Source organism: Balaenoptera borealis (genome assembly GCF_965194805.1).
Source record: "Balaenoptera borealis genome assembly, chromosome: 5".
Classification (NCBI taxonomy): domain Eukaryota; kingdom Metazoa; phylum Chordata; class Mammalia; order Artiodactyla; family Balaenopteridae; genus Balaenoptera; species Balaenoptera borealis.
In genome coordinates, this window is record NC_138862.1 from 95,008,756 (window position 1) to 95,028,910 (window position 20,155).

Consider the following 20,155-nt stretch of genomic DNA (forward strand, 5'->3'; position numbering starts at 1 on the left):
ACTTTGGCCGGTGCCGCGTTGAGTTCAGAGGGGCAGTAGTGCGTAAGTGCACATTGATTAAGAACCCTGGGCCCTGCAGTCCTCTCTCTGCCACTCAGCAGTTGAGTCACATGGGCACATTACTAACCTCTCTAAACTGCAGTTTCTGAATTTGTGACATGCAGATAATATGAAAATCTACTTCATAGGGTTATTGTGATGATTAAATGATATAATGCATATGAAGTACTTACTTAATAAGTGCTTGCTAAATGTTAGCTATTCATAGTGATAATTCAGAAAGCATTTCTTGAACATCTTCTATATGCCTGGCATGTGGGTGTGTAAAAATTCAAAGACAATTCTTTAATTTCAACAGAGATTGAATTGGGTTTTTTGGAAGTCCCCGAAGTTGAGATTAGATCTAAAACTGGCTCTGAGGCCAGTACTCTTCCTGCCTAATTCTGTGCCTAATTCATTGGCTGTTTCTTATGTTGGCTAACCATATTAAAGCTAACCTGGTTTCAGACAACTTTAAGTAAGTGAAACCCTGAATGTGCTGAGTCACCATGGATTCAACATGTTATAACTTAAAACCAGAAGTGAGTTATGTTTGGTTCCTTGGGTTTGAGCGAGTTATCTCTGAGGACAAAAACTGAAGGATAGGTTTTTGTTTCGTTTTGTATCAGCCGGATTGTTTTGCTTGGTTAGGTGAAACGGAGATCAGAGACTGGGCATAGTTAATTTCTATTCTGGTGGATCATATTCTGAGCATACACCTGCCTTCCACTTTGGTATCTACCTTTTGAAGTGATTTCAAAAGGATTCTGTCTTTGCACGAACTAGCTTGTTTTTCTAAGAGACTAAAAAAATTACACTCTGCTTCTTTCCCAACAAGCACCCAGCACAAACGCATGTGTGCTTATGAGGTGCTGAGTATTGCCACTTTTCATCTATCTTTTGTACCTTTCTTTCGAACCCTGTCTTGAAAAGGAAATCATCACTGATCCAGAATTTGTCTTTTCTTTATCTAATTGTTTCTCTAGTTGTTGAGACTTGCATGCTTTTTCTGAGCTTATAATAGTTCTCTTTGTGATACATACTTTTGTAATTTCTTAGAAAGATACTAGTTTGGCAGAAACTTCCCAATGAGACTGTTGTGTTTGTGAAAACATAATAATCTCACTGAGCAGAGTCTTCTGGTAGTGAAAGCAGTGGAATTAAAGCAATATTCAAGGTGGGAATTGACAGATTGCTTTCTCTAAGTGTTTTGACAATGTCTTTTCTTCCCCTGGTCTTTTTGGTTGTAAGTAGTAGTTTGTCTATTTTTGTTATATGTAACAAAAATAAATGTAACAATGACTTTTGCTGCTTGTTATTCCTCTATAGGATCAAGAAAAACTACCTGCTCTTCCTTTGAGTATTGATATATTTTTTTGAGTATTGATATATGTTGATTGATTTGTTACAACTCTGCTTACTATTCCTATGTCTTGGCAGATTTTTTAAAAAGTAGCTTCATTGGGATAAAATTTACAAACCATAATTTTCACCCATTTAAAGTGTACATTTTAAAAGTTTTTAATATTCACAGAGTTGTTTTTGTAGATTCTTACCAGTATATTTTTCTTTTCTCTTTCTACTGTGTGTGTCAACCCCCCTCCATATTACCATACTTTTAATGAATTTGGTTAGTACTGACAGTTTGGGGCAGATATATATGTATAGTAACAAGGAACTTTTAGAAACTACTAACTTAAGGTGCTTCCTGATTATTTTGTGGCTTTTTATTAACTTTATCTTAGTGCTGTTTTAATGATGAATTGATCATCTGTCAACTATGCCCATGCGTCATTAGGCATGGCCTGTTTCTCATCCCTCCTATCCTTCCTTCCCCTGACCCTCACCCTCCACGCACGTCCAGTTTAGCTTGTTTACCTTAAATATTACGTTGTTTCTCAAATGTGGCAGAACTGAACTCTGATGGTTCCACGAAGGCATTACTTTATGTACCTGAGACTCATCTGGAAATCATTGTTGTCTGCAGTAACTTTATAAAGAGAGCAGAGCCAGTATTCCATTTAGCCCAGTATCTTTTTTATTTGGGAAACCACCATTGGTTATCTGGGTAATAAAAAAAATAAGCATCGAAAGTGATGTCACTTATCCTACAAAATCCCATTTTGGGCAGCCCCAAATTATTGTCATTGAATACTTTTTAGCTGCAGGCCTCCAGCATCGAGAGTGGGGAGTGAGAGGTGGTGGATGGGGACTTTGAGATAAAGTCTAAATGCCTTAACATCACCTGCCCTTAACCCTATGCCCAGCTACACTGCACCTTTTTTCATTTCCTCAAACCTGCCATGGTTATGGAGATAAAATATAGTGGCTAGGCTGAAGAGATATTTAGAATTTGACAGGACTTATTAATTGGTTGGATATAGAGAGTTAGGGAAAGAGAATTGCTGAGGATGAGTTCCAGGATTCAGTTTATGCAGCTGGGTAGATGATGTTCCCAATTCATGCAGGAAGGAAACACAGGACAAGGAGATGTCTTGGGATTTGGAAGATGATGAATTCTATTTTGAGAATATTAAGTTCACCCAAAAGGGAAGTTCATAGGTAGCTGGGCATATAGATCTGAAGCTTAGTAAAAAGAATAAGGCTGGAAAGAGTTACTGAGAGCCCAGTAGATACTAGTGACTGGGAATCCAGAGATGGCCTCTGCCTTCAGGGAGCTCCCAGTCTTCCAGGGGAGACAGAGGGCAAGTGGAAAGGAATGTACTCAATGGCGGTATCAGCTGGGAGCCATAGAAACACCAAGGAAAGGAAACAGCAGCATGTATTATAACCATTAGAATGAATGAGATTACCCTGAGAGGTGAGTAGAGTCAGAAAGGAAGATCCTAGGATCCTGAAAAATACTAGCATGTAAATGCTGAGCAGAAGAAGAACAGCCTGAAAGAAGATTCCATCTCAGTGGTGAGAGAGAGAGGAGGAAATCTAGAAGAGTGTGGGAACATGAAAGCCAAGAGAAGAGACTCTTAAGAAGAAGGAAGTCAAGCAATGAAAGGTTAAGTGACATAAGAATGAGGAGGGGCCCTTTGGGTTGCACAAAATGCAGGCGGTTAAGAACTTTGGTGAAGGCTAGTAGAATGTAGCGGTGGAAGCCAGTTGTGGTGGGCTGAAGAATGAGGGAAGAGTGAAGAAATATAAGAAGCAAGTAGATAACTTTCTTAAGAAGTTGGCCTTGAAAAGGGAGTGAGAGATAGCAGGGTAGCCCAGCTGAGGTTGGGGTCCATAAACACTAGTCCATGCATTTGGATGCTTTTTCCGTACCCATGTTTAGAAAACTTGGGGTAGGGGCCAAGAAGGCAGATAGATGGATTGACCTGGACTGGGCCTTGCCAGGTGACTACAAGAGGACAATGGGGTAAGTGAGTAGAGGTTTTCAGTGAGAGAGGAGTTAGGGTGATGGATCATGTGCCCTCAGCTGGATGAATGGGTGTGAGGCCTGGGAGGGGCTGAGGGGGTGCTAACAGCCTGTGGGAGATGCAGTAGTTGCTGGGTATCAAAGGTGTTCTTGGATAAAAATTGCCTTCACTGCTGTCCCACCAGATAGGATGGTGATTTCCTGGCTTTAATAATGAGTGAATCACAGGACAGGTCTGTAGCCATTTCAGCAGGAACCCTAAATCTGAGATGTTCTGCTGGTTTGGCAGGAGGATATGATGCCTAAATCATTTATGTTGATTCATTCCACCAAAGGAAGATAAAAGTGGTGTCTGTGTTGTTCTGTCTATATTACTTCCTTTTCTAGATTTACTTCTTTTGTTAAAATTGGTCAGAATTCATTTCTGTTCCTTCTAGTCAGTAGTTTGGTTAAGCACAAGGCAAGCAGACTAGTTTCCAGATATCAAGTTTCAATGAGGAACGTTTATGTAGTCTTGTATACATCTGAATATGAAGACGGTAGCTCATAGGGAATGGAGAAAGCAGGGAATGTGAAGTTCAAGGGTCATAATTTGAATCTCAGATCTACCACTTACACAGTATGACCCTCATCAGACCTCTTACTCATTTTGGATCATTGCTTCTTCAGCTGAAAAGAGGGTTAAAAATAATACCATTTGCCCTGCAAGATTAGGAAGATCAAATAAGATATATATGTGGAAAATACTTTGTAATCTGGAAAGCTTTATGCACATGTTATTTTCTGTTTTGCCCATACCGTGAGCTATTCCAAGTCTTATATTCATTCATTGCTCATTTGGTCCACAGACAGTTACTGAGAGCCCAGTAGACACTAGGAACTGTGGATCTTGAGATGGCCTCTCCCTTCAGGGAATTGAGAGTCTTCTAGAGGAGACAGAGGCCAAGTGGAAAAGAATGTCTCAACGGACTCACCCAGATGCTGTAGAAGCACTCAGGAGAGGCATCTGAACCAGACGGCAAGGTCAAGGAGGCTTCCTGGAGGAGGTGGCACCTGGGACAAAGAATGAATGACAAGAGTTAATCAGGCAAAGAAGGAAATTGGAGGAAGGCAAACTCCAGAGGGAGCAGCCTGTTGGAAGGCTGAGAGGTCGGAGAGCATGGAGCATGTTTGGTTCAGTCTAGCTGAGCAGGGAAATATAAATCCTTCAAAAGCTTGACTCAAGTCACAGCGAGAGAGAAGTGAGAAGTTGAGTGGAATATACATGTAACTGAGATGCTTGAGAATATTTTAAGTGGCAATAGGAAAAAACCACGGAAGCAGAAGAGGTTGATAAGGGAGTTGATTAATGGAGGGATGAGAGGAGGGTTGGAAAGAAGCCCAGGTGGGAGACAGGAGAGGTGGGAGGAGGGGCACTCTTCTGGGGTTTTGGTGGGGAAGGAGGTAAACACACAGGGTGAGGTGGGGCGTAATGAGAGTGTTCTTTTCACGGTGAAGTAAAATACGTGAGGTCATTTTGTTTCCCCAGCACCTATTATGGTGCTCAGCACATTGCAGTTGCTCCATAAATACCCATTGAGTGAATTACATCATCCCGAGCCACTTGAGAAACCCACAAAGCAGCACGCCTGGAAAGCAGGGTGGCTTGCCAGTCTGGCTGGCACACGCTGCCTCTCTCCAGTTCACCGAAATTTGGCAGCCTGTCTTTCACTCTGCCATTTCTGGTTAGCATTGATGCAATCCATGTGCTTCTGACCATCAGGGGTGTCACAGAGTCAGATGTCAGTAGAATAGCTCTGTCCCTTAGTGACATTCATGGGAGTGGCAGTTTCTTGAGTGAGGACCAAACTAGTTCATTCCCTGTGAGGCTGGCAGCTGGTCCACACCTACTGAGCGGAGTCTGCCTGCAGCTGAGACGATAGTGGTTTATCCTGCCTGTCAGGTCGTACTCCTTACACACTTCGACGTGGTTCAGAGCTGCATTATAAGGAACGAATCTGCCCTGGAAACAGACTTGTGTGAGCATGCAGGGCATGAAGGAGGCCTGAGTTCTAGTGTCATCTCTGCTTCCTGTGTGGGATCCCGGGCCTCTTCTTCTCAGTGCATCAAAGAGGTGGAACCAAATGATTACCTAGATCCTGACGTGTACTAGGTGTCACTGACCAGGTTTTGTACCCATCGGTTTCATCAGTCTAAAGATTGTATCCTCATTTCTTACCCAGTGTCTGTTATCAAATACATGCGGCATACAGGTTTATTGAATTGGATTGCATTAGCTTCTGTTTTTTCTCAGACACACACACACACACACACACACACACACACACACACACACACACACACACTCTCTCTCTCTCTCACTTATGCACACCCAGAGTAAAATAGTGCTCACTGATGGTGCAGTTCACTGTGTTCATTTAATTCATTTCTTCTCAACAAATGCTAAAGATATGAGACAGATCAGACTTGACTTCTTTCAGAGATGGCAAGGAGCTTAAAGCCCCTGAAATAGAGAGGTCAGAAGAATTAGGAGGCTGTATCCAGGCCCAGGGAAGAAAGAGGGCTATGATCACATAGTGAAACTAGCCATGGGGCTGTGATTGGAGAGGCTGGACACAAGTGTAACACATTGTCAGTCTGGGTTCCCAAGGAGCTCACAGCTCAGTAAGAGTGAAAGAAATGCAAACAGATAACTTCACTTTAGCAAAAAAATGCTGGGTTTGTATGATGGAGACGAAAGGAATGACAAATACACGGAGTTTTCTACTCCCACAGTTTGTTTGGCATTGCGTAAACATGTCTGTTACTAGGTTTTACATTTTTACTTCACTTGGCTAGAGTGTCAGTGTTTGGTGAGTGACATGCCTTTCTTATTAATGATACTAATAGTAACAGTAATATTTATAATATTGACTGTATTAAGTAGTATCTTACTTTGTGTCAAATACTGGGTTAATTACTTTATATGCACTATTCTACCATCCTATTAAGTAAGATTAGCCCCGTTTTACAGATGAGAAAACTGAGGCTCAGAGAGACTCAAGCAATGTAAGTAAAACAATGTAGTTACAAGACTAATAAGGGGGACTTCCCTGGTGGTCCAGTGGTTAAGACTCCACGCTCCCAATGCAGGAGGCCGGGGTTCAATCCCTGGTCAGGGAACTAGATCCCGCTTGCTGCAACTAAGAGCCTGCATGCTGCAACTAAAGATCCCACGTACCTCAGAGTGCCACAACTGAGACCCAGCGTGGCCAAATAAGTAAATATTTTTTAAAAAAAGAAAGACTAATAAAGAGCAGAACCAGGATTAAGGGCCCATGTTCTTAACCCAGGTGGGCACTCAGGGTCTGTACCTTGGTTGCAGGTAAGCCAAAAGAGTGAGTGAGGATAGATTGGAGGCTGAAGATGGGGATCTTGTGACAGGGTGAACCCAATGGATTCAAAGTTCTCACCTAACTTTTAATTGACTCGCATTTTTTACTCAGCAAAGAGTTTAGGGTGCTTACAGTTTACATCTGTGGGAATGATCCAGCTTCCTGTCCCCAGTGTCACAGAAGAAATGAGACATGCCCCTAAACCTCTGAGATGCAAGTGCCACCAAACACTTAGAAACCAAGTACTGGGAAGCTGAGTCAAGACAGATGGCTACCTCTGTCTTCTGGGGATGGGTGGGGAGAGCCAGGAGAGTTTTAGTAAAAGGCAATGTGGAAGGTCTCCTCAGGCAGAGAAGTGGAGGAGGTGGGGATTTAAATGACAGGAGAAGATGCATGGGTGGGAGAAGGGCCAAGGCCACATGTACAGGTTGGTGTGTAATTATAAATCAGACACCCATATGACCACTACTCAGGTCAAGAAACAGACCCGTGCCAGCCACGCCAGAAGCTGCTTCCACATGCCCCGTCTCAGTGCCAACCCCGTGATTCCCAGAGCAATCGCTATCTTTGTGTTTCTTCATAGTTTTATCACCTGAGTGTCATCCCTAGACAGTAAAGTTTAATCATGCCTATTTTATTATTTTTCTATTTGATATGTATTTTGAGCCACCTTTAATCTACAGATTCTCTTGTATCCTTTTCCATATAATTTTTTTGTTGAAGACCCCAGGGCTTTTGACTTGGAGAGTTGCCCACAATCTGGATTTTGCTGATTGCAACCTCATGGTACAGTTCAGTGTGTCCCTCTGCCTTCTGCATGTCCTGTAAATTGGCAGTTGCGTCCAGAGGTCTTCTGATCAGATGAAGCCTCAATCCCTAGGACCTGTTAGACTAGGCAGGAGTGAATGAATGGAACTGGAGTAGGAGGTTGGGCTGTAAAGGCATTTTGAGGTCAGATCAGAAAGTGCCTTGAGTGCTGTAATAGTGAGCTTGAGCTGTGGTGTGTGTTTGTGTAGGTGGCAGGGAGTGAGGAGACTCGAGGAGGCCAACTTTGTAGGTTTTTGAGTCAAGGAACAACATCTTCACAAGTACCCTTTCCAGCCACATATCTATATAGGAATGACTGTTGGTCATGTTGTTAAAAGGGTGAACTAATGAGTGTGAAATCTTGAAATAATATGCAGATGGTTGGTTATCATTTTCTGTAATACTATGATATAAGGTTGATATAAGGAAATAAGAATTTCCTATAAATGCCTTGTGAGTGAAACTATGTAATAGGGAATAGTAAGTTCATAGTATACATACTTTTTCGAGGAGCATTATAAATATTATAAGACTAGGTCTAGGGAGAAACATGGATCTTAAGTCAAGAGGTGTAAAAGGAACAAATCTAAGAAAGTTGTCTGTTGAAAGAGAGGGAGATATTACCTATTCTGCTTAAGAAATCTTAATTTCTTAAGATTCTTAAGTATTTCTAAAAGAAATACTTTTTCCAAATGGCTTATCAAAAACTGCTACCACCAGTAGAATTTAAATAGGGCAGTGGACCCACAAGTATTATTTCTTAGAGTTTTGAGGAACTTCTTGACTTCATTATTCACCTTGTTTTACTTTCAAATAGTAAGAAGGCCAGTTTATAATAACAGCAACTCACATGTACATAGCACGACTTTGGGCCAAATGTTATTTTTAGCATTTTATGTGTTGACTGATTTAATCCTCAGAACAATCCAGTGTGGTAGGCATTACTACTCTCCCCATTTTCTAGACTGGGAGAGTGAAGCACTGAGAGGGTACGTTACTCATGTAGGTTTACACAGCTGGTAAGTGATAGAATGGAGATTCAAACTCAGGTAGTCATATGACTCCACGACACTGTCTCAGCTGGAATCCAGGTGGTAGCTGGGCCAGTGACTCAGGTGTTTTCCTAATAGGAAGGCTCCTCCATATCTGTTTTCAGTCTGAAATACCTGTTCTCTTGTCATTTCGCTGGGACTCATGTTTGAGCCCTGGCCCACTGCACACTGTCGCTGAATGACCGGGCACAGCGCCTCTGTTCTCTTGAGTCTCAGTTCACTCACCTCTGCTGTGGAGGTGAAAGTAATGCCTCCTGGGGACTTCCCTGGTGGTCCAGCAGTTAAGACTCCGCACATCCAATGCAGGGGGCCCAAGTTCTATCCCTGGTCAGGGAACTAGATCCCGCATGCTGCGACTAAGACTTGGTGCAGCCAAATAAATAAATATATATATTTTTAATTTATTTATTTATTTTTGGCTGTGTTGGGTCTTTGTTTCTGTGTGAGGGCTTTCTCTAGTTGCGGCAAGCGGGGGCCACTCTTCATCGCGGTGCGTGGGCCTCTCACTATCGCAGCCTCTCCCGTTGCGGAGCACAGGCTCCAGACGCGCAGGCTCAGCAGCTGTGGCTCACGGGCCTAGTTGCTCCGCGGCATGTGGGATCTTCCCAGACCAGGGCTCGAACCCGTGTCCCCTGCATTGGCAGGCAGACTCTCAACCACTGCGCCACCAGGGAAGCCCAATAATTTTTTTTTTAATTGCAAAAGAAAAAAAAAAAAAAAGAAAAGGAAAGAATGCCTCCTGTCTAGGGTATTCTGAAGCTCAAATGAGATCAAGTCTAGGAGAATGTGTTAAAAGAAGGAAAAGGCTATATGTTGGTTATAATTTTAATTATTATTATCTGTACTTATATATTTTTGAAGAACTTGTGAAATGAGTTTCACTATATTTTAAATGCTTAGATTCTTAGAATAAATAAAGGTACTACCTAATTTGGAGAGTTAGATACCCGGTCCTGAGGAGGGGAAATTTTCAAATGAATTTATTAAGGCTTTCTTGTTTTAAAAGTTTAATTGAAGCAATTTTAATAGCTCCTCCAGGAAGGAAAACTCAAACAGAACTTCAGTTTTGATGACTGTTTTTCCCTTACCTGAGCATCACTACCATTAGTAGTGGACACCCCAACTTTATAGACAAGAGCCATGGAGCATCAAGGCCCTATTTGGAAGGTTAATTTAGTTGTCTCAAAAGAGGTCAAGCTTGGGGCTTCCCTGGTGGTGCAGTGGTGGAGAATCTGCCTGCCAATGCAGGGGACACGGGTTCGAGCCCTGGTCTGGGAAGATCCCACATGCCGCGGAGCAACTGGGCCCGTGAGCCACAATCACTGAGCCTGCGCGCCGGGAGCCTGTGCTCCGCAACAAGAGAGGCCGCGATAGTGAGAGGCCCGCGCATCGCGATGAAGAGTGGCCCCCGCTCTCCGCAACTGGAGAAAGCCCTAGCACAGAAACGAAGACCCAACACAGCCATAAATAAAAAACAAACAAACAAACAAACAAAAAACTAGTGATTTAGTTAAAAAAAAAAAAAAAAGTCAAGCTTACTTTCAGTTCCAATATGGGCCTATTTAACTGCATGTTTTTACTGAATGTTGAACTAATCCCTAAGCATGCCAACAATTGGGGATGATAACGGTTGACTGTAAGGGGAATCAGGTTGAAGTCTACAAATATGCTTTCCATTGGTGGGCGAGGGACAGTGGGGGACAAAACAGTTAAAAGTATTTTGCATATTGCCCTGTTAGTGGGTCACAAGTATTGGCTGAATTTAGAAAGAATAGTGAATTTTCTTTGTTTGCAAGGAATGCGAAAATCATTAACCATGATTGGATTTAAGGATATTAGCAAAGTGTCACATTTTGCAGCTTTTTTTTTTTTTTTTTCGATTGTTTGTTTTAAATGAAATATTTCAAAAATAGAGAGGAATATTTAGGGGAAACAACCCTATGTACCTATAACACCCAGACTGAAAGAAAATGTTACTGATATATTAAGTCCTCTTTGTACCCCGTCCTAATTGCATAATTAGAGGGTACCCACCCTCTTTCCATAAACGTAACCACGCTTCTGAAGTTGTCGTATATTATTTCCTTGATTACTTTTTCTGTCATACTTCTACATATGTTTATGTTAATAGACAACATACAGGATTGTTTTCTTTGTTTTTTTAATTCTAAATACAAACTGTAAGCTGACTTTTTTTTCACCAAACTTTGTGTTGAGATTTATTCATGTTGATACATGTAGTTCTGATGCACTTACTTTCTCTGCTGTATAGTATCTTCTTAAAAATATAATCCAATTATCCATTCTCTGATGAATGAACATTTTGATTGTCGAGTTTCCTTTACTATGAACACTGCCTCAGTGCCCATTCGTATATGTTTTCTTATACTCCCATGGATGAGTTCTTTGTGAATATACTTAGAGGAAGAATTGCTGGGCAGTAGGTTATACCATCTTCAAGTTTATTAGATACTACCAAATTGCTTTCCAAAAGGTTATTTCAATTCATACTTCTACCAAGGAGTGAATGAGAGGTCTAGTACCTTACCAATACATTTTAATTTCAGACTTGCAAAAATTTTACTAATCCAATGGATTTGAAAAAGTATCTTATTGTTGTTTTAATATTACTTCCCTGATTACTGGGAAGGTTGAGAATGTTAAAGGTTTACTGGAAATTCAGAATTTATCTTTTGTGAATTGCCTATATATTGCCAGGCCTATTTTCTATTGTTTTGGATCTTCTTCTTCTATAATTATAATTCTTTATATATTCTATGTGTGTGTTCTCCAGATCTGGGCTTGTCTTTTAATTTTGCCATTTGCCTAGCAATTTTAAATTTTAGTGTAGTTGAATTTATTAACTTTTCCTTTAAGGTTTGTGCTTTTTATGTCTTAAGATTCATCCCAGACCCTGAAGTCATAAAGACATTCTTCTACATTTTATTGCAAAGGTTTACATCTTTATAATACTTTTTATGACTTTAATCCACATGGAAGTTCTTATGGAAACTGTGAGCCAGGGAACTAATTTTATTTTCTATTTCTTTATAAATTTCCAATTATATTTCTTTATGAATTTCCAATGGTCCCAGCATTGTTTATTGAAGAGTTCATTCTTTCTTCGCTAACTTTTTTTCATGCCAGTTTTATCATACACCAAGAACCCATGTATACATAGGTTTGTTTTGGGTTCTCTGTTTGGTTCTAGTTGTCTGTTTCTGTGCCAGTACTGTACTATTTTAATTTCTCTAGCTTATAATATTCTTGATATCTGGTTGGATAAGACTTACCTGCTTATTCTTAGTTATTTTCTGTTATGAAGTTTGGATCATATTGTCAAGTTCTGTGAGAAATTCTTTGGAATTTGAATTAGTAGATTAGCTTGGGGAAAGCAACATATATTCATTTATTCAGTTCCATATTTATTGAATTTCAGGATGTTGTTTCACTGTCTTATGGACTCTGTTTCTAATGATAGTTTAATGTCATTAATTTGGTTTTTCTGAATATTAACAGGACATTTTTCTCAGGCCGCTTTTAAGATTTTCTTTCTTTATACTTCAGCAGCTTGACTTTAATATCCCTAGGTGTGCTTTTCATTGTATTTATTGCTGCTCGAGATTCACCAAACTTCTTCTGTCTGTAAATTTATTTCTTTCAGCAAATTTTTTTTATTGAAGTATAGTTGGTTTACAATGATGTGCCAATCTCTGCTGTACAGTGAAGTGACTCAGTTTTACACACATACACATTCTTTTTTTAATATCCTTTTCCATTATGGTTTATCCCAGGAGACTGGATATAGTTCCCTGTGCTCTACAGTAGGACCTTGCAGTTCATCCATTCTAAATGTAGTAGTTTGCATCTACCAACCCCAAATTCCCAGTCCATCCCTCTCCCTCCCGCTCTCCCCATTGGCAACCACAAGTCTGATCTCTATGTTTGTCTTTCACCAAATTTGATAACTTTTTTAGCCATTATTTCAACCTTTTTTTCCCTGTCTCATTTTCTCTCTGGAACTCAAATTACGTGAATGTTAAATCTTTTGATATCATCACATAGGTCACTGAGGCTCTGTTCGTCTTTTAGAAATCTTTCTACCCCTTTATTTGTTCTTTACTTTGGATAATTTCTATGGATCTGTCTTCAAGTTCACTGACTCTTTCTGTCATTGCCATTTTGATGTTAAGCCCATCCAGTGAATTTTCCTTTTTTTCTGCTGAGATTTTCTACTTGCTCATTCATCAAAAGCATATTTTCCTTTACATCCTTGAGCATGTTATAATATTTGCCTTAAAATCTTTGTCAGTTAGTTTCTACATCCCAGGATGGGCCTCCATTGATGGACTTTTCTCCTCAGAATGGATCACATTTTCCTGTCTCTTCTATGTCAGATAAGTTTAGATGATATTGTAGTGGATATATTCTAGAGACTTTGGATTCAGTTATGTTCTATTCAGGAGTTCACTTATTTGTTTGTTTTAGGAGGCACTTAACTTGGTTGGACTCATACTTCAAACGCTATATTTCCTGTGGTGGGCAGTAGCAAAAATCTCTGCTGAAGTCATTTTAGTACTATCTGAGTGCTTTGGAGTGTACCCCATTCCTACATGGTTCAAGGATCAGCCTAAGCAGAACTTGGTGCTCCCTTTGTGTGGCTCTCTCCTTTCCAGGATTTCCCAATTTACTTTTAAGCTGTTGTAATTGCCACTGAAACTGTTTCCTGGGTCTTCGAGCCAGTACAATTATGGATTTTCTTTCTGAGTTTGAGGCACCCCACTTGGCATGGACTAGGTGTGCCCTGAGACAAAAACAGTGCCATTACTTTCTTCCAAATGTTGATTCCTTTCCAGTTTCTGCTTGCTTTTGATTGTTCTTCAGTCAGCTATTTTATACATTTTGTCCAGAATTTATAGTCATGATCTGTGGGATGGCTGACCTTATAGGAGCTACACCTCTATTACTGAAAGCTGGAAGTTGTGATCCCAGATAATTTTTACATCAAGTTTCTTATTTTGTGGCTTCCACAGTTTCATGCAGTTTCTTTCCAGAGCTGCTGGGTATACTTCTTCGAGTCTCTTTGAAACAAGATTGTGCAGCTCTTTGAGGCTCCGTGTTTTTGTAGAAGTCTCACTTTTAGGCCCCTGCCTCCCATAGTCCTGGGATCATGTCTCCTAACAGTCACCTGGGGACAGAAAAGTAATCCCAGACCCTTTATCCACGATCAAAACCCTTTGGGCAAAGCTGATATTGATACTATGTATAAAATTGATAACTAATGAGAGCCTACTGTAGAGCACAGGGTATGCTACTCAGTGCTCTGTGGTGACCTAAATGGGAAGGAAATCCAAAAAAGAGGGGATATGTGTATATGTATAGCTGATTCACTTTGCTGTACAGCAGAAACTAACATAGCATTGTAAAGCAACCATACTTCAGTAAAAATTAAAAAAAAAAAAAAAAGCCCTTTGGGTCCCTTTAGCTTTAGTTCTAGTATACCCACCTGACTTTATTTCTTTACTCTTGGAAGCTGGAAGCATTCCCTCATTATTGTTTTTGTTGCTGCTACCTCTGTTTTTATCCTTGACTAAGTATTTTCAAAAAATGATTACAGTTTTTTCAGCAGTTCCATGTTTGTAGTGGGAAATGGGCACCTGCATTAGCTTAATCCATTTTGTTTTCAGACGTTTGCAGCAGTGTTTTCTATAGTGGGAAACAAATAGACCACCCCCAGAATACTACTCTGGCTGCTAACTGCTGTACTCAAGAGGGGACTGAGTTCTGATATTGATACATGGACTTTGGACAGAGGACTTGTAGCTCTTAGAATAGCTAACAGTGTAGAAGGAACTGACATGATTTCAACATCTACTATAGCCCAAGCTCTAAGCTATTCACTTTATATCACTTAAATTCTTACAATTCCTTACTTTAATAGTATTGCCTCCACTTTACACATTAGAACAGAGACTTTAAAGAGCTATAAGTAACTTGTTTCAGCATAAAGAGAATCAGAATTCAAGCTGTTTGACTCACAAATCACATACCTTCCATGGTACTCTGCTGTCTTAACAAATTTTTTTGGTAATTATATAGATGAGTAAAAAATTCAGATTTTGCTGTGTTTACCAGCAGTCAAGGCAAAATTTGAGAGCTCTTTGGCACTGGAGCAATGTCTGGAGTTTACACATGTATGTTTGCCAGCTACATTCTTTTCATAGGTGAAATTCATGGGTTATCAGTGAACATACTTTCCGTGCTGCCTAAACTCACACTAATGGAGGTTGTTTGCCAAGTCCTTTGGAGGACAGTGAAAAACAGGAATCATAGAATTTTACACAGCTGGACAGAATTTTAATGATAAAGTCTATATGTGAGAACACAGTTTCTTCTAGTTAAATGGGATGGCCATCATAAGATGCGAAGAACAGTTTTAAGAAAAAAAGAAGCAAGAGTAGAAATGATTATATTAAAACCCTTGAATTAATATCTGTAAATTCTTTTTCTTTATAAATTTATTTATTTATTTTTGGCTGCGTTGGGTCTTCATTGCTGTACACGGGCTTTCTCTAGTTGTGGGGAGCAGGGGCTACTCTTCGTCGCGGTGCGTGGGCTTCTCACTGCGGTGGCTTCTCTTGTTGTGGAGCACAGGCTCTAGGCGCGCAGGCTTCAGTAGTTGTGACACACAGACTCAGTAGTTGTGGCTCGCGAGCTCTAGAGCGCAGGCTCAGTAGTTGTGGCGCACCGGCTTAGTTGCTCCGCGGCACATGGGATCTTCCCGGACCAGGGCTCGAACCCCGTCCCCTGCTTTGGCAGGCAGATTCTTAACCACTGCGCCACCAGGGAAATCCTATCTATAGATTCTTGATCAACATGTGTTCTTATCAAAAGCAACATTGTGCTCAATAAAAAGATCTTTATTTACTATTCTGAGCCAGTGAAAGAAATTTTTTCTTAAAGTCATTTTGATAGAGGTTATCCTGGAAAAATATTTATCTTGTTCATATATTGCTCACCTACTGAATCATTGGTGTTCTAAATCTCCCTTAGTAAGAAAAATGTTTCTATCACTTAGCATAATTTGTTAGCCAGAATAAAGAGTGTTTCTATAAATTTAAGTGCAGTTAGCTTCCTCTCCTAAAGACCCATCACGATGCATGCATATTCTATTCTTGGCCATAAAAAATTGAGTACTCATTTAACACTGAAGGATATTATTTTTAGAAGTCTGATTGCAGTGTATAGCAATGTTAGTTATCTTCCTTTTTTTTATTTTTATTTTTTTTAACATCTTTATTGGAGTACAATTGCTTTAGAATGGTGTGTTAGTTTCTGCCGTATAACAAAGTGAATCAGCTATATGTATACATATATCCCGATATCCCCTCCCTCTTGTGTCTCCCTCCTGCCCTCCCTATCCCACCCCTCTAGGTGGTCACAAAGCACCGAGCTGATCTCCCTGTGCTATGCAGCTGCTATCCCGCTAGCTATCTATTTTACATTTGGTAGTATACGTAAGTCCATGCCACTCTCTCACTTCGTCTCAGCTTACCCTTCCCCCTACCCTATCTTTCTTTTCATAAAGAAGAATTTTTCCTTTGGGATCCTTATTGGATTTAAGTCAATTTAGTGGCTGTACAAAGTCTCTCACTTATCATATCTAATAAACTTATTAACAAACTTTGGGGTCAAGAGGGCCCTTCTTATCTTTTCTCTTCAGTACAAATGTTGATATGTGCATTGTGATCTATAGAGGCAGGAAGAAATCTTACTTAGATATTGGTTGAGAATCATCACCTAAAATACCCTTTGCATTTGGGCTAGGTTTTAATTTCCTGGTTGGGGTTGCTTAGAATGTGTTGTTTTCTCTGACATTTAGTGGTGCTGAAAGAGGAGATTTCCTTACAATAATGTATTTGTTGTAAAGTCCTAAACAGAGATAGTTGCTTGTTAATTTCAGTTTTAAATGAGGAAACTGAGTACTAAAGTCCAGGTTAGTACGGCAAAAATAGGAGCAAACCAGGCTGACTGCCATCAGATTGCTGTGTGACCTTGAGCAAGTCACTTAAGCTGTCTGTGTCCTCAGTTTCCTTGTCTATAAAAAAGGGGATAAAAATAGCACCCTCTCCAAAGGGCCTTTGTGAGGGCAGATTGAGTTAATGCATGCAAAGCACCTGTATCACTGCCTGGAACATGGTAAGCACTATTCAAGTTTACTTTTTATTATTACCATTACTATTACTTTTTATTATTACTATTAACTTCAGCACGAAATGGACTTCTGCAAGAGGGGAGATGGCTCAGGGGTTCATGCTGGTTCTAACACTGTCCGAGCCCACGTTTCCTGGATAATAGAACCTGAGCTAAGGTAGGCTTTACTGAGAGCAGCAAGAGGGAGGGGAGAAGAGAAGAGAGGCAGGAAAGCACGGGCGGTGGTGCATTACCTGGCCGGCCAAAAATCAGACAGTGGCTTGGTCGCACAGGACAGCTTCCAGATTGGCTGTGTGGGACCAGTGTGCTCAGCACAGGCAGGCGAGGGGAGGGGACAGGGGTACGTCTTCCATGCTCACAGGTCGTGCGGCTTGAGTCCCCACGCTCCCCTCGCCCCCCTCTTTCTCCCTCCCCCCGGACACACGCACACAACTCCTGAGGAAGCCAGGTTCCAGCCCCTGGTGCTGAACTTCCTCAGAAGCCTCAGGGTGAACCAGTCCTTCTGTCAGTCTGGCCAGAGGTGGGTGGGGCTGGGTTGCTGGAGCCGTGAGAGCTCCTGCTGGGTCGCACCCTGGACACTGTGCTGAAGCCCTGCCCTCAGCCGGGAGGAAGCCAGGATGGTTTGGTGGCATTAGGAGAAGAGGTGAGAGTGGCGGCGATGGGGGGGGTCTCCGCTGAGCCAGCGGCAGAGGCCAGGGGGCCTTCCGGGGGCAGCCCGTGCACTGGGACCAGCCCCACCACTCACAGCTGTGTAGCCTCAGTAAGCTGCTGTGGCTCCGTGCCTTTGATTCTAAATGAGATTGTCCTGAGGATTAGAAGTGATACATGTAATGTGCCTGCAGTGCTTGGCTCAGAGTAGGTACTCAATAAATGACATAATATTTTCCTATCCATTCATATTTGAAACAGACATCAGTTTCTCTTAACACTTGTATTTGCCTCTGGAAATGAAATATCTGTTTGAATTCGAAGATATGACTGAGATGAGCTGGAAGAAGCTGATACTATTGCAAAGAGGGTAATATTTAACCCTAGAACACGTCAAGGGAAATGACTAAGAAAGCTTATGGCAGAGAACAGAGGCCATCCAAGGAGGTCAAAGGATTTAGAGAAAATCATGAGAACTGAGAAATGATTTTCATGCTAAAAATTGCTTTTGTAATTGTAGATTCGGCTTTATTTTTAGCTAGGGGAAGACAGAGAGCATGATTTCCAACTCCTGTTCTGTGGACACAGGGAGTCCAGTTTATTTAGCACTGTCGTCTCCAATCTCGACACCCCAGGGAGAAAAGCAGAGTCAGTGCTAGGCCAAATGGGGGCTTTGGTGTGAAACCAAGAAAGAAGGATGAGAAAGTGGGAGATTGCTGGGCTCTGGGGGCTTCAAGACCAAATTAGATATGAAGCTCAAAAGGACGGTAGTGTTTGGGAATTAAACGTCTATCTCTTGGAACCATATAAGTAATAGCAAGTCTGTCCTGTTTGCATTTTACAGAGGAGAAACCCTGGAGGCTGTTAGTTGCCCAGGTTACGCTGATAATAAGGAAAGAATGAACTTTGGTCATCTGACCCGTCCTCTACACTGATGACATTTAATTATCTATTCAAGGCTCATGATAAGCCCTCCAGCGATATTTGTGGAACCGATGTTCTCTTTAAAAAATTCAAAGATCCAAGTAAACATTGAGTCGGTTTTTTTTTTTTTTGATATGTTACTTTCTCAAAATATATAAACTGGAATGTAAAATATGATAATATCATTTACTTTATTCAAAGTCAGCTGAACTCCAAAAATAATTATCCAAGGCTTACTATGTCACTGGAGATTGAGTTTAGTACTTGAAAACACATTTATGATTTTTGCATTTCAGGGAGCATCAAATCAGTTCTGTACAAATCACTGCTGTATAATATGTTTGGGGGAGGTTATGTAGTATGGATCTGCCAATTAATTTCATCAAAATGAAAAATGGGAAGACAAGAAATTCCCATGACTCAGTTTGGTTTTAAATGATCTAATTATAATTCATTTCATATTCATACATTATGATTTTTGGTTTAGAAATCCATTGCATTTATTTCCCTTGGTAAACAAACATCACATATTGAAAAAAATATGGGGGAAACTTTCTAACTTATGTTAGAAAGGGAAGCAAGAAGTAAACATCACAGTCATCTTCACAAAATGAAAGTTGAGGGGGTTTTTTTGTTATTATTGTTCCTTTTTGAATTGTTTTATTCTAAGACTATGTGAAGTAAGAAGTAAAAGTGTCCATCCCTCCTGCCACCCCCAGTTCCACCTCTGGCTGGTTAAAGAGCTGGACTTTGGAGTCAGATCAAGCAGGGTCAGGTCCAACTCTATCACTTCTAGCCATGTGGCCCTGGACAAGTTGCCCACCCTCTCTAAACCTCTCATCTTGAAAATGGAGGTAACAGTAAGACCCAGCTCCTAAGGTTGTTGTGAGGAGTCAATGAGATCATGCGATTAATCTCTTTGTATAGTGCCTGGCAGATAGTACATATTCAGCAAATATTAGCTAATGTTAATGTTTATTTTAATGTTAATAGTTATAGCTGATATTATTATTCTTGTATTTTGGCTAAGGCAATGTTTATGCATGTATCTGGGAAGGAAAATATCTGCTCCCTTTGATGTTCTGCTTCCCAATCATGTTGAAAATTAAGATCGGAAGAAAATTCTAAATTTCTCTGATTTCACCAGTAAATAACTGGAGGTAATTAAATATTCCCTGCAAAGAATTTTAATTCTAGTATTTAACCCCAGGGGAAAAAAAAGCGTATTTACTTCCCGGATACAGATGCAAATAGAAATAAAACACAGCTGCTGTTATCGCTCCATGGGCACCATCTCTACTTGGTACCAAAAGAGATAATGATCTTGCAGTATAATTTTATAAGGAGGTAGCAAAATCAATTACACTATCTCAAGCGTAAACACTGAAGGGCCTTATCCCATTGCTGGTTAAGATAGGCTGTAACTGTGACAGCTGCTCACCGACCATTATAGATTATTTTAGATGAAAGAAAACATGGACTAATAAATTATGATTTGACAACATGAGAGTGTTGGTGGCCTTACAGCTTCATATTCAAGAATGAAACCAGCAATACACTTGTTGGATGAAAAGTCAACACAAAGCCACCATGCACTCAAGTGAAGGCAGTGATGGACAAATAATTTGATTCATTTCCCATTAATAAAAATGGTAAGGTCTTCACAAAAGCATAAACAAATCTGCAAAGCCTTTGGGTCAACTGAAATTCCTTGTAACCTTATA

General features: G+C 40.6%; 1 protein-coding gene across 7 annotated transcripts in view; it reads left to right on the forward strand.

The window, feature by feature from the left end:
- The window catches only part of PLD1 (phospholipase D1), a 225,372-nt gene that overhangs the window by 80,877 nt on the left and 124,340 nt on the right, over nucleotides 1-20,155 (forward strand). The window contains exon 1 of one of the 7 annotated variants that reach the window (XM_082393920.1): nucleotides 16,875-17,502. The exons of the other annotated variants lie outside the window; for them this stretch is intronic. The gene's annotated coding sequence lies outside the window, so the exon portion shown is untranslated. Of the gene's footprint in view, nucleotides 1-16,874; nucleotides 17,503-20,155 lie in introns of those variants that run through there. 7 annotated transcript variants of the gene reach the window in all.